A 15,204-nucleotide genomic window follows, 5' to 3' on the forward strand; every position below is an offset into this window, starting at 1 on the left:
CTAATCAATCATTCAATTGGAGTCGCGGTACAACTGCACGTGAATTAATAAAAATGCAATTCCCTGTGCTCACATATTATTTTACCTGCAAGTGAACTGTTGTGCAATCCTCGTGCCTAAATACAAAATATATATATATATATATATATATATATATATATATATATATATATATATATATATATATATATATATATTTTAAACACTTGTGCTTGTAACCCATATTTATATCCCATGTATTTTATACATAAACACCAACATTAAACACACACTACATAAAACACATAATAAACACAAAGGGGTGGGACACTCCGCCACAGTGGGGCATGAGATAATAGAGATTAAGCAGGTGATGACAGAGAGGCAATTTAATTGAGCATGTGCATGGCTTTAAACATTTCTTGCTAATTTCACTTATGACTACTGTAGATTTAATTGTATAACCAATACCTTAAGCATTGCTTGTATGAAAACAGTTCCACTATCCAGTATCAGTGTAGTGCTGCATTTTGGGAGAAATATGAGAAACCTGCAGCAGCTGGATAGTCTGCTATTTTTAGGACGTATATTTAGGAAAAGTCAAGAAGGCACAGCTCTGTGTCTTAAACACAGGCAATGCAATTCAAATTTAAACTTCAAAAATTTTCAAAATAACCGCCTTGGTCATTCTAGTGTTAACACTTTTTTTGTCTGTTTTTTTGTAGTGTTATTTTTGCCATATTTAAAACGTGGTCCTTTCATTTTTGGAGTAGTGTATTACGTCTAAGAACAAGACATGTTTGTGTTTTGTTTCTTATTTATTAAACAGGGTATTGGTTGCTCCAATTGATGCATGTGAACAGGTTTTGAGAGATTTATTGGTCAATAAGAGGATTTTACAAAACAAAACACTGTACAGTATATCTGTAGAATAAATTTCACTCAACACACATTATACCATGGGCGTTTTACAAAACAAAACACTGTTTTGTAAAACCCCCATGGTATAATGTGTGTTGAGTGAAATTTATTCTACAGATATACTGTACAGTGCATGGTTTCCCCAGCCCTTTCTGAAACCAGACCCAAACTGCAGACAGACCACATTCATTTCAATCCAGGCAGTGCTACTTCTTTCAACACACATCTCTTCTCATGATGAAATGAGATTTAATGGCTTTTAAAATCTTCTTATGTCATGTCTTGTTGAATCATACAAGCCAATGATAGCTGATCCTCCTACTGTCACAAGCTGAACAGGGTACAGGCGATAGTTGTTACGGTAGTGTATTAACAATGATGAATGCATCATTTGAAATGTGTTCTATAATTGGTGGAATTGGCGAGTAGCGTCACTGGAGAGTAGCATGCCAGGTGTGAGGTCATCCAGTGATTCAGCAATAGGTCATGGTGCGGTGTGGACTGCTGTCTAATAATCACATGCCTTGGAGTATTTATTCCTAAGAAGTTATAATATGCAGTTATTGTTAGCAAATTGAGGAAAAACAGCTTGCCATACAACACATTTTTTTTTTTTGTAGTGGGAATTACAATCCACTTGTACTAGATGAGTTCTTCAGTTCTGTACCCAACAATTTATGACTGTATGAATACAGATGGATTATATCGTTCTGCTGGTTTTGTATCTAATCTGACATGAAATTAATTTTGATGTGACCTGCTCATAAAAGGTTTGTTTGAAACTCAGAGCCAAGCCTGTGCAGTATCTTCAGAATCACTCAGATGAACATATTAATGAGACCACACCTGAATGTTTGGCTTATACCAAAAACACTTCACAGTCTGATTGTTTCCATTTGCAGGAGATGTGTTGAAACGTTGGCTGATGACTCTCACACACACACACACACACACACACACACACACACACACACACACACACACACACACACACACACACACACACACAAACACAAAATCACATGGAAATAAGATCAAGTACATTATTCTGTGAATGCACCAGCAGGCAGCTTAGTCATTTAAAATATACCTGTAACTTCATATGTTATTGCAGTGGGGGGTGGGGGCAATAATAATAATAATAATAATAATAATAATAATAATAATAATAATAATAATAATAATAATAATCTTTTTTTAACTTTTACTTTATATGGCGCCTAAATGCAAAGCATCTCAAAGCGCTGGTCACTGTTCAGAGTGCTGATCTTGCTGTCTCTACACTGCCACTGCTCACTGTCCAGAGTGCTGATCCTCCAGTCTCTACACTGCCACTGATCACAGTCCAGAGTGCTGATCTTGATGTCTCGACACTGTCACTGGTCACTGTCCAGAGTGCTGATCTTGCTGTCTCTCTACACTGCTGCTGATCACTGTCCAGAGTGCTGATCCTGCAGTCTCTACACTGCCACTGATCACTGTCCAGAGTGCTGATCTTGATGTCTCTCTACACTGCCGCTGATCACTGTCCAGAGTGCTGATCTTGCTGTCTCTACACTGTCACTGGTCACTGTCCAGGGTGCTGATGTTGATGTCTCTACACTGTCACTGGTCACTGTCCAGAGTGCTGATCTTGCTGTCTCTCTACACTGTCACTGATCACTGTCCAGAGTGCTGATCTTGCTGTCTCTCTACACTGCCACTGATCACTGTCCAGAGTGCTGATCTTGATGCCTCTACACTGTCACTGGTCACTGTCCAGAGTGCTGATCTTGCTGTCTCTCTACACTGTCACTGGTCACTGTCCAGAGTGCTGATCTTGCTGTCTCTCTACACTGTCACTGGTCACTGTCTAGAGTGCTGATCTTGCTGTCTCTCTACACTGCCACTGATCACTGTCCACGGTGCTGATGTTGATGTCTCTACACTGCCACTGATCACTGTTCAGAGTGCTGATCTTGATGTCTCTACACTGTCACTGGTCACTGTCCAGAGTGATGATCTTGCTGTCTCTCTACACTGCCGCAGATCACTGTCCAGAGTGATGATCTTGCTGTCTCTCTACACTGCCACTGATCACTGTCCAGAGTGCTGATCTTGATGCCTCTACACTGTCACTGGTCACTGTCCAGAGTGCTGATCTTGCTGTCTCTCTACACTGTCACTGGTCACTGTCCAGAGTGCTGATCTTGCTGTCTCTCTACACTGTCACTAGTCACTGTCCAGATTGCTGATCTTGCTGTCTCTCTCTCTACACAAGCTATATGGCTATATATTTTATGGCTATATAAATCTGTATATAATCAGGCAACAGTGAAAACTGATTCCACGATCGCTGATAGTTTTCCTAGTGGTAACAGGCATATGCAAAAAAAGAAAAAAAAGAAAGAAAAAAACAATGGGCCAAGTATAGAGCTATGAGGGACCATACATTTTATATACAAGGAAAAATAGCAGCATTAATCAAGAGTCACAAATTGTTGTCTGTTTGTAAGCTAAGATGGAACCCATTCCAGGGCAATATTTTACACAGATACATGATCCTTTAGTTGGTAAAGGCAGATGTAGGACTAATATAAACATTCGATAAAACTTTATTATTGGCATTATCAGGAATGTGCTTGTGAATGCATCATGAAGTTGAAGTAAGTTCCAGCTCTACTGTGTGATTGAGCCTGTCTATGTAAATTTGGTAAATATTCTGACTGAGAGTACATTTTATTTGCAGCTGATTGTAGCCCCATCCCCTGTACTGAGCATGTGCATATATTTTATGTTTTGTTATATTTTTCTACAGCTATAATTTGCATATACTTATCTTTATCTATTAACTAATATTAACTGCCAGTATAATCTTCCACTAACACTGTTTATCGAGTGTATCTTATCATATACAGGTACTAGTGTGTTAGATCTATTGTATAAAAGAATGTATGTGAAAAAAAGCCTAACCTACTGAAAGAAAATGGGAAGCCTGGAAAGATAAAGAGATAAAGCATCTTTCTGCATTAATGTAATACACTGACTGAGAAGACACATATTTAATTCAACAGACTTAGGAGGGTGGGGAATTGTAAATATTGTTAGAACTCAGATAGGGTCTAGAGACATTGTGTGTTCCCATAAAACCATTAACAGTGTGTTAACCTTACTTCTGAGGTAGTGAAATATTCCGTATTCATTTACTGACTGAGTAATCTTAAATCTGCTGTGTTCCAGTGCTTAATTATAAGTTAATATTATACTAACAACCATTTTCTAAATGATTCCACAATTTAGCCATCTGTGCATTCTGTGTTTGTTTATTCTTTAGCTGTAAGGGAAAGAAAAATAAAAAAAATTCTCCCTTCTTGAAAGCTGTTTGTATCATTCTAACTGTGTCAGCCAGCAATATGATGTTATACATTATATCTTAAAGATATGTTATCAGAACTAAATAAAAGTTACTAATGAGAGGGGGCCATTTACACTAATATAATGATGTTGACTAGGCTGGCAGACACCTTTTAATGAATTGGCATTTCAGCCCATTGAATTGAATGGAAAGGCAAGGGCTGAATGCCAATCTGATAACCTCCTGTTACAAAGAACATCTTGCCATTCAACTAAAGAGCACGTTCTGTAGTCGAGAGGAAAACACATGTATTTTGCTGATGTTTGTTTTACTAACTCATCAGCTACTAGGAGAAGATCCATTACAATCTCCCCCTATTTAATCAAAGCTGTGTATGTCCACCTAGACTCAGGGAGCTTCAATGTTGGGCTTGTCACTGCAACCACTCACCTTGCAAGCCAGCATACATGCTAAATCTTATAATAATGCAAATAACATATGGAAAGTTGCAGTTTGTAATTTGCCAGTTAACATTTTTAGTTTCAAAATGCACGTGGAGCAAACTTTGTCTTTCTTGCAATGCATTGTCTGTTGAACAAAATACAGAACAAGCAGACTACTGCAAAAATAACCTGTTATGCAGCTGAGCATAAACCCATGATGAAGTTACATTATTAAAAAGCATCAATTCTAAATCAGCTTCTGAAAAGCTTTTCCAGCCCATGTTTAACTTTATAAAAAGAAGCCTGCATGGAATCCCCTGGGGCCAGTTTTTCAAAACTTGTAATCAGGATAAAATGCTATATTGTGTGATCAAGATTACTTTTATCTGGATCAGTTTGATCCTGTTTTCTTCAGAAAATAACACTGCTGGACACCAGCCCTGGAGAGCCTGCTAATGTATCCATGTAACCCACAACATGGGAAAAGGGAAGTGAATGTTTGCACTACCTTAGCAGGTAGAGCTTATTCTACTTCAAAGAACATGAAGAGGTTTGTGTAGCATAGCGGCGTCAGGCATGTGTCAAAGTGGCAAGCTAGAAACACCACTCTGGAAAACTGCCATTTAAGTTACACAGAATTTTGGCAGAATAATAAACAATAAGTCAAAGATAGCTTTGAACGCAAACAAATTAAAATGATGCATTGCTGATCACAGGAATGCAGTTAGCCTGAGGATGTGGGAAAAACAAAGGCAGCATGACTTTGAGTAAACAACACGTTTCGATACAATGATAGGCAACATTGAGGGCTGATGCACTTCTTTAAAAAATAAATACACTCCATATTATTAGTTGAAATTCCCAAGGAAAACTATTTACAATCAGCACTAAATTGAACTTCTTACTTATATCTTTAAATAATGAAATGTATGATTTAAACAAAACTGGAATATTTTAGGCTTGTATGAAGAGTATTTCCTGGAGAACAATGCAAATAAATTAGGAAATGACCTGTATAATATACCATGTGATAAATACACTTATTCATGCCTCATATTTCAATCCAATTTTACCCTTTGCAAGTGTGGCACTACATGAGCCCTTCAGGTATTCATATGTATGTGTGTATTGCAGTTCTGTGTAGTTAAGGAGGAAGCGTTGCAAAAGCAATGATCTAAATATAAGCAAACCTCGATCATTAGCCAGAGCGACAAATCAACAGCTTTCATATACCCACAAGATTGAGCTATTTTATATTATTTCTACTAACGGTCCATGCCAAGTGTTTTTACATTTGGACAAGCAGTTTACTCGAAGTAGTCAATCTCTAAATTGTCTTTCAGCCTAATTGTGCTTATTGTGAGCGACTCTAACACCATCTGAGCAGATCTGGAGAATGATGTTTAACAGCGTCATTGTTTTGAACTTAAACAAAAGCAAGCGTTACCTAATGAGCCAATATAGCCTGCCTATAACTGATTAAACTAAACAATAACACAGACCACTCGCTTTGATGAAAAACTTACCAATTGTACTCCACTGTGCAAGTAAAGCATCTGAACGGCGTGCCCCTTTGAAACTGTCATGATAGATCCCATGAGCTGCCAGCCGGCATGCACCCACATCCCAGTGCCAGGCAGATACTCTTGTATATTCTTATATTGATTTGTATTTCTTTAGCTTGTTTAAAAGCAATCCAGCAGTGCGCTCTAGGCAGTGTTCACAGCCTTCGATACACACCAGCCTTGCTACAATCACTGTAAACAAAGTCTGTATTTTAATAGCAAGCTTTATAATAATAAATACAATAGACAGGAATTTGTTACAATTGCCAACTTACCTATGTAAATGTTTTGGAAACCCTGGTATGATGCTGTTATTTTGGTTATTAATTTCACTCTGTTTAATAATCTATTTGTACAGTTAGTTGACACAGCTGGGGGTGTGATTTTCTCTGGGGGGGGGGGGGGGGGATAGGTACAGGTCATTCTGTCATAGCCTGCTCTAGAATCATTGTTTTGAGTTGCACTGGTTGCCCAAAAAACAACATCACATTTGTAAGGTTTTTTTGCTACTTCAGATCACCTGTGAAAATATATTTATTGAAAACATGCAAAGGGTTCAGAGTGGATAGATAAATTATTCTTCTGAAATGCCAAGGAGTCACTGATCACAAATAGAGAAAATGTCAATTTTTTGTGATTTTTTCCCCATGCGGCAAATGTAGTGCTGGGAAAGATGGAAACAAGAGGCGCAATCAATAGGCTGCAAGTTTTCAATTTTTATAAACATACAGATTGGGGTCATGTTATTTGATATGATTGGCAACCTTTATCCTGTGTATTGTGCTATTTTGCTTTTGAAAGGTCACATATCTGGCAGCTGCATTTCTTTTTATTGCTAAGGTCTGAACATCGCAAGTATGAATAACAATGCACCAGAGCACTGCACACCAATCATTCCCCCAACATGACCTCAACAGACTGCAACCTGGCTCTGCTGGGACAAACACAATGAGACAATGCTTCTTCTTTACATTTCGGAAGGAGTACAGAGCTCCCTCTTTGTAGTGTGACTGTCCACAGCTATACTCAAAACACTACTGATCCTGTGGTGTTATGAAGAGTCTGATAATTAGACATGTGCTTTCTCCTACACAGCCTGCCTGGGTAATGTAAATAGCAACTCAGAGACAGCCAAACGATAGAAGCTAGACTAATAATAGGTATTGCAATATATATATATATATATATATATATATATATATATATATATAATATATATATATATATATATATATATATATATAGTATAATTATTGTAGTTTTGAACACACTGAGATTGCCATCTGACCAAAATGCATAGCAACTGCTTCTGTTCCATCCTTCTTTCTTTATCTCTGGAACACTCTGAACTCTTGATCAAAGGTGTGTGTGTGACAATGTGTTTCCTGCTGCTTGCAGTGAAATTAATTGAGGTGGGAGTGGAAAATGAACTCTGCAAACTAGCCAATGTTGTTACAGGGTGTTGATGAAGCTGGATGACTTGCACTTACCTAATTTTCATTAGCCACTGCTAAAAATGAATCACAGTTAATCATGTTAATGACTTTATAAATCATGTAAATGTGACTTGATATATAAAAAAAGAAAACAATAGAGGATACGTGCCAGGGTAGTATCAATGGAAAGCAATGTCATTAGCAGACATTCCAGAGACTACACTCCTGTAATAGACTGCAGGGGGATTTCATCCAGGCTGGAACCCATTTAATATATTCATTAACGTTCCTAGTTTTCAGTTCTCTAGCCTGTACCAGCACTGCCAATTTCTATTACTGATTGTGATTCAGGAAATTAGTCCAGTGCAGGGAAATATCAATATGAGCTTCTAGCAGTTAGGTGTAAAAGGCTGTTAAAGTCATGCTTGATTTCTAGTTATCAGAATAATTTGATTTAAATGAAAGCATTGAAATTTGCTAGGTGTTATTGTTCATCTTATAACTCCAGCACTGGAAAACATTTTGTTTTTATTTGAATTATTATCAAAGTGCAATTTCGTATTCTACTGAAATTCTGAATGAAACATTTTAACCCTTTACCTCACTTAGCACACACCTTTTTGAAAGGTCTTAGAACAATGAAGGTGCGACGCTGCACTTTTTTTATTCCTCAACTATTGTAATACATATAAAGAAATAAATTAGGGTAGTTTACATTGTGTCTCTTATTACCGTGTGTTTACATGATAGTTACATAGTAAATACATGTGTACTTACACATAATTAAAATGTTGTTATGCATAGTTACAATGTACTTAATGCTTCATTTATTTGGCTTGATATAACTCTAGCCCTAATGCTAACCCTAACCCTTTTCTGATACAATTGTGTACTTACATATATCGTGCAAAAAGATGTACATGTTAAGTACATTGTAACTATGCATAATATGTGTAAATACCCATGTATTTACTAAGTAACCACCGTGTAAATACACAGCAATTGGAGACACTTATTGTAAATTGTTAATCCCATGCATTCAGAGCTCCATTCATTCAATACCCAGCCGGTCTGAGTTTAACATTGGCAAGGATTCTGCATCATCGAAACCTTTCTAACTACCTAGATAGACCTGTTCTCTGGGTTACGTCACAATACACCACTGCTTTGATTTCAGCTGTGTATGAAAAGTAAACATTGTGACCTGGCTGGTAGGTGAGAAGATACATACTGGCCCATATAAATGGGAAAATAATCCTTGGTGTTGCATTTAAACAGTACATTTACAAGACTCATACAATCCAGTTAAAATCTGATTACAACTGATTCAGAACAATCCTTATCCTGAAAGCTGCCTCAACAATTGAACAAATAAAATCTTAAAAATCAGTGACCCAAAAAAAACACCAATAGAAATGACAAGAGCAAATCTACCCAAACCTGACAACAGGACTGCTCATATAAACTGGAATTCAATCACACCCTGCAGTGTATTTGCCATGTCAATGCTAAGCAGTATGAAACATAGATTAATACATTCTTAAAATACAAAAGTTATCAGAAACATAATACTGTAGGACTGCTGAGTGCTTTTCTTTCAGTTGAGAGTCATTCATTTTTATTGTTTTACTCCTAGCAATGTCTAGAATGCTTCATCATAATAATACCATTCTTAAACCTAAACACATCATATGTTGTATACTGTCAATGGAGCACTTCACCCTACAGCATACAATTACACTGACAGGCATGAATTACAGATTTTGGGGGGAATTGTGGTAGAACACTCTATTGGTCAATTCTGTAGCTGTTGTGTGACAGGAGCAATGCACTATTGGAAACAGATTAAGCAAGTCTTTTACATGTCACTGAAACTGTGAGAAAGGAAAGTTTGTAAAAATAGTTCAGCTCATCCCAAAAGCTGCCAATTAAGCTCCAATTTTGAAGGGAATGTACATTATGTAAGACACAATAAGGGGATGTCAAAAATGATCATCACTTTCTGAAAGCATCCAAAGCATGAGCTGGGAGAGGACTGGGGTGGAGTTGGAGCAGTATACTACAGCCATGTGACAAAGAGCAAATGAATCTGAATCAGCAATCTCCCTCTCAACCTGTGAGAGCACTGCATAGCAGGAATTACATGCCCTGTACTGAATGGTTGGGCAGTTCATTCCGGGGGCAGTCGGAAGAAGGCCATTCAAGAAAGAAATGACGTCACGGTACCAGGAGTCATCGCCCTAGTATGGTGAATGGAGTTTCATTCATGAATCGGAGGAGACATGATTGAACTAGCTGTCGGAGGGGACGGGGCTATGGGTACTTTAGGGGGACGTGACGTCGTGATTGGTTCCTTTGTTGTGGTTGATGGGAGGAAACAAGGACTGTGTTTTGAGATATGGAGTTAAGTGGGTGTTTGTTTTGCAACCGTGTGTGTTTTCTGTCGGCAGAGTGATCGAGCATGGAGCTGGGAGCTGCAGCCTTGGGGCCAGCGATTCACTTGGACTTCACCGCACCTGCACTGAACCAGCATCACTGTTCCAGCACCGCACCTCCACTAAGAGCATTGTCTGGAGACGTGCCTGTCTGTGTTTTTGTATTATTATTTCGGGACTGTAACCCCTCGTTATGGAGCTGGCGATACCCATTGTTGGGTAGAGCCAGCTTTATTATTTCTGAACGGTGAAAGTGGTTGGAGGATTAAACCGTGAACCGTGAACTTTGTGTCTGTCCTTGTTTGGAGGTTGGAGTTGGGGCATTAAACCAGAGTGAACTGGGGTGGAGTTGGGAGCAGTGTGAACTTTGTGTACTGTCCAGAGATATCATGGCTTTGGAGCACAGTGCATCACCAGAGATATCACTACTGGGGTGCAACCCAAACGTTCACACGCCACCAGAGATATCACGGCTGGGGTGGAGTTGGTAGCAGTGTTCTACGACCACCAGAGATATCACGGCTGGGGTGGAGTTGGGAGCAGTGTACTATGACCACCAGAGATATCACGGCTGGGGTGGAGTTGGGAGCAGTGTACTATGACCACCAGAGATATCACGGCTGGGGTGGAGTTGGGAGCAGTGTACTATGACCACCAGAGATATCACGGCTGGGGTGGAGTTGGGAGCAGTGTACTATGACCACCAGAGATATCACGGCTGGGGTGGAGTTGGGAGCAGTGTACTATGACCACCAGAGATATCACGGCTGGGGTGGAGTTGGGAGCAGTGTACTATGACCACCAGAGATATCACGGCTGGGGTGGAGTTGGGAGCAGTGTACTATGACCACCAGAGATATCACGGCTGGGGTGGAGTTGGGAGCAGTGTACTATGACCACCAGAGATATCACTTTTGGCAGAGATGATATTTAACTTTTGGTGAAGGAAAGGGATCCTGTTGGCAAATGTTTGATTTAAAAGTCCATGGTAAATAAACAACCTGAGGTTATTATCTCAGTGTGCATTTTGAACACTTTTCTTGGGCCTTTCATGTTTCTTTCTAATGAAATGTGTTTATCAATAAAGCATAATAGTGTATATCATGGGTGATTCATTTGAGTACTATTACTGTTAAATGAAAATTCAACTCATTGTTTACTGGTGAAAACTGTGTTTGTATTTGTTATACCCCTCCAGTTTTCAAATACATGCACAATGTATTCAAATAAATAAAATAATACTAATAACATGTGTAAAAATCTGTTTGAGAAACAAACAGCAACGAGATCTCACAGAGTAGGTTACTGCACCATAAATAAAAGATTATCCAAGCTAAAAAAACCAAAAACTAAACTCTTTTAATGACATGACCATTTTTCCGAGTTCACAATGTGAATAGGATTCATACTGGTTTTAATAGCTGTATAATAAAAACACTTATACCACAGTATGATTATAATATATTTAATAATATATATATAATATATATTTTATTTTTATATTTTTTCATCCCTGTATAGTTTGTAATTTTTATTTTTGGTAGTTGCTAAAAGATAACCTTTTTGCAGTTACAAGCAAACACTGCCAGACCATGAAAAACACAATAACGCTCTTATACTCTAATTCAATCGATGTTCTGAGAGAAAGCAACAACAAAGTAATCAGGAAAACTAAACTAATTCAATGTCATCAATACATGCATAGTAACAGAAGCATCTGTTAGTACTGTAAAGCAGCTCCCAGGTGGTTGCACTAAGCCTCTAGAATCTAGATGCTTCATATGATGTCAACAGTGCCTGGGTGCATATGTGTGAGTGCCATAGGACAGTATGTCGCGATACAGGGAGACAGTTAAGAGTGTAGATTTTCTCTTTCAGTATGAGGAATTGCATTTTATTTTCTAAAATCTTGGGGTTGCTTTAGATGTCAGCATTTCTATATATGTTTTTTTTTTTTTTGGGGGGGGGGGGGGGGAACTTGAAAAAAGAGAGAGCATGCTGGGTATGCATGTGAATGACCTCTAACAAATATGGGGTGTAGGACACTTTATAAGAAATGGACCTTGTGAGGTTTTAACAATGTTATCTAATATAAACTGTTACTTTCCATTATGCAATAATTGGTGTTTTTTTTTCTATTTGACTCTTTAAGTGTGATCCACTTAATCACTACAGCTTAGAAAACAGGTGCTATATCACAGTATGATGTGTCCACAATCCCCTGAGTCTGCATTTTATGAATATAATCATTTCAATTAGGTAATATTACCTTTAATTTCATCTTGATGCTGTTGTTATTAAATACCGCAGAATTGCCCAACTCTGTTTCTATTCAATTTTTGTAGAACAGCAGAAAGAATCTATAAACTCCCACCTGGCTATACATCTATAAGCAGTTGATGTGTTTCTGGTATACTATTGATTAAGAGATCTTCAAAAGCAATACAAAAAAATAACTGTTAAATTACATTTCCAGGTTTCACTTTACATAAAGTTTCTCGATTTACTATGTATTCATATGGTACTTACACATAATTACAATTAGTATGCATAGTGACAATGTACTTAATGTGTATTTTTTTAATGTTATAACCATACTAACTGTGAGCCTAACCCTAACCCCTTTCTGATACAATGCAATGTATACATGCAATGCATTTGCAATGTATTTGCAGATATTGTGCAAAAAGATTTAAATGTTAAATGCATTCTAACTATGCACAATATTGAAATTACGTTTAAGTTGTTTATCACAAGATCTAGTCACAAGATCTATAGTAAGGTACTGTACGCACCTGTTCTTTTACTGTTATGTTTAACTGTATGGTATTGTGTTACAATTATAATATAATTATATTATAATTTATGCAGGCTGTTATATACTGTCATTTTTTTTAACTTTTCATATCGTATGTTGGCAGAAAATAATGTCGTTTACATTGAGTGCATAATGTATTTCAAATTGGTTTAATTTTCTGAGCTTGTTTAGTATTTTAAGGGAGAAATAAAGTTATGAAGCTGATCAAAGCGAGTCCTTTAAACAGGTATGTATAGACCTATAGTCATTGTATCCCAATGTATTTCCTCTCTAAGGTATCTGCATACTCTGGTTATGTGTATGACCTCACATTGGTCCCGAGCCCATGCAATTATACAGTCGACTGTGCATCCTTTTGTATCGGTTTTGATAGAGGAATATTAAAATCAGTTTATCTAATTAATTTTATAGAACTTACATTAAAACTTAAATACAACTACCTCATTCCAATGTGTGGCTGATGTAACACGTACTGTTGTGTCATACACTGTTGTCACGGATTCTGTTCCTGTTCACTACTGGTGAGATGAGATGAGGTTAAGAACTCTAAAATCACAAATGCAGACAAGCCCGGCTCCTCTGCGATGCGTGGGGTCGCAAGTTCATACCCAACCTCCGCTCTGTTACACTTACATTTCCTGTTACACTTATATATTATGCAGGTTCCTAAGAACCTGAATGCAATGTATCTTTAATATGCCATTTAACACAAGGTTTTACTTTGAACCAATGTTTTTATTCAGGGGTTTCGTGTTTGCTTCCAGTCATTAGAGAGCCAGACACTCCACCTGAGATGCACAGCCAATTGGACAGCTGCAGCTCCAAGACCAGCTGGTGGGCGGATCCTGGCAGAGCGTTGAGTGATGAAAGGGTCAGCTGATACCTCAAGGCTCCAGAAAAGCAAAAGGATAAGACCGTCTAAGCAACCTGGATGATGAAACCTTGAAGAAGCCCGTTGACTGCAACCTTTTTGTTTTTGTTTTGTTTTGCTTTGTTGTTTCTCCCCTGGTAGCATCACGCGGGTGTCTGTTTGTACATCTATCTGTAAATACATCAATGTCAACTACACTTGTGTATCTCTCTGTTTATCAGTGCATTACCCACAACCCCCTATCACAGAGACAGATACAAGGTGAATACTTTGAGATTTTAAAGAGCTCTTAATACATCTAACATTTCAAAGGCTTTTAAATGAATCCATTGATTTGAGGCGAATGGCGATTCAACCTAATGCATACACTCAAGTGTGATATTTAAACAGAATAAGGTCAACTAACTGCTATAACTGTTTGAAGTTCATTGATTCTCTTTGCATAACACACAAACTGCAGTTATAAAGATAAGGAACTGAAAAGACAGGCTCCCTCAGCAGAAATGATTCCTTTGTTAACAGACAAAAAAAAAAAAAAAAAAAAAACACAAATCCCATGGAAATTAGTGGTCTAAACATTTCTTTTAAACTTACGGATTGAGTGTGCAATGTAGATGTTTTATCTTCAAGCATCAATCCTGATTGTGACAGGCCTGTGGTTAAAAAAAGACAAAGCTCAGCATACAAAAAGAAACCCTAATAATGCCTTGCATTCAGAAACACTGAAACCAGGGGGGTGTAGCTGCTATCTCTGCCTGTCTATCTTTTGGTTAATTAAATGAATTACTGTTTATTCTCTTAAAATTACAATGGGGTTTATTGTGTTTATGTTGTGTCACTTTTAACTGACAGAATAGAAAAATAAGGTGAGGTTCATCCTACTGGTTCAATGAATACTGTTCAAAATAGCTATGGAGTCTTTATTTAAATATACAATATGCACTGCTTGAGACATACACAGAAACTGCATGAGTGTTGTGCTCGCAATGCCAACTGGCACAATCTGGAGTACTGCAGCTCTGAGCAGTATGGGTACTAAAGCTATTAGAATCCACTGCTCTGCACTCATATCGATACGGCAGTATTTCAATGTAATGACCTGCCCTCAACCTTGACAATTACATTTCTGTGCCCATGGCCAGAAAAGTCCAAGGATGACTCACTGTGATGCTAATTGTATCGTCAAGTTTTGCTGAAGCTCTGGAGAGGCCACAGTAAACCACTCTCACTACCTAAAACATAAAATAGATAACTGAAATAACATTAATACTTAAAGTTCCAGCAATCCCTGAGTCTCCAGACCATCGGGCTGTTTAGCAAAGCCACGCTCCTTAATGTGTAACACACCCTCTCATTTATCCACAGTTTAATCAAACATGAAGGACATGTTATTTGGAAGAAA

Source organism: Polyodon spathula, chromosome 15 (genome assembly GCF_017654505.1).
Source record: "Polyodon spathula isolate WHYD16114869_AA chromosome 15, ASM1765450v1, whole genome shotgun sequence".
Lineage (NCBI taxonomy): Eukaryota > Metazoa > Chordata > Actinopteri > Acipenseriformes > Polyodontidae > Polyodon > Polyodon spathula.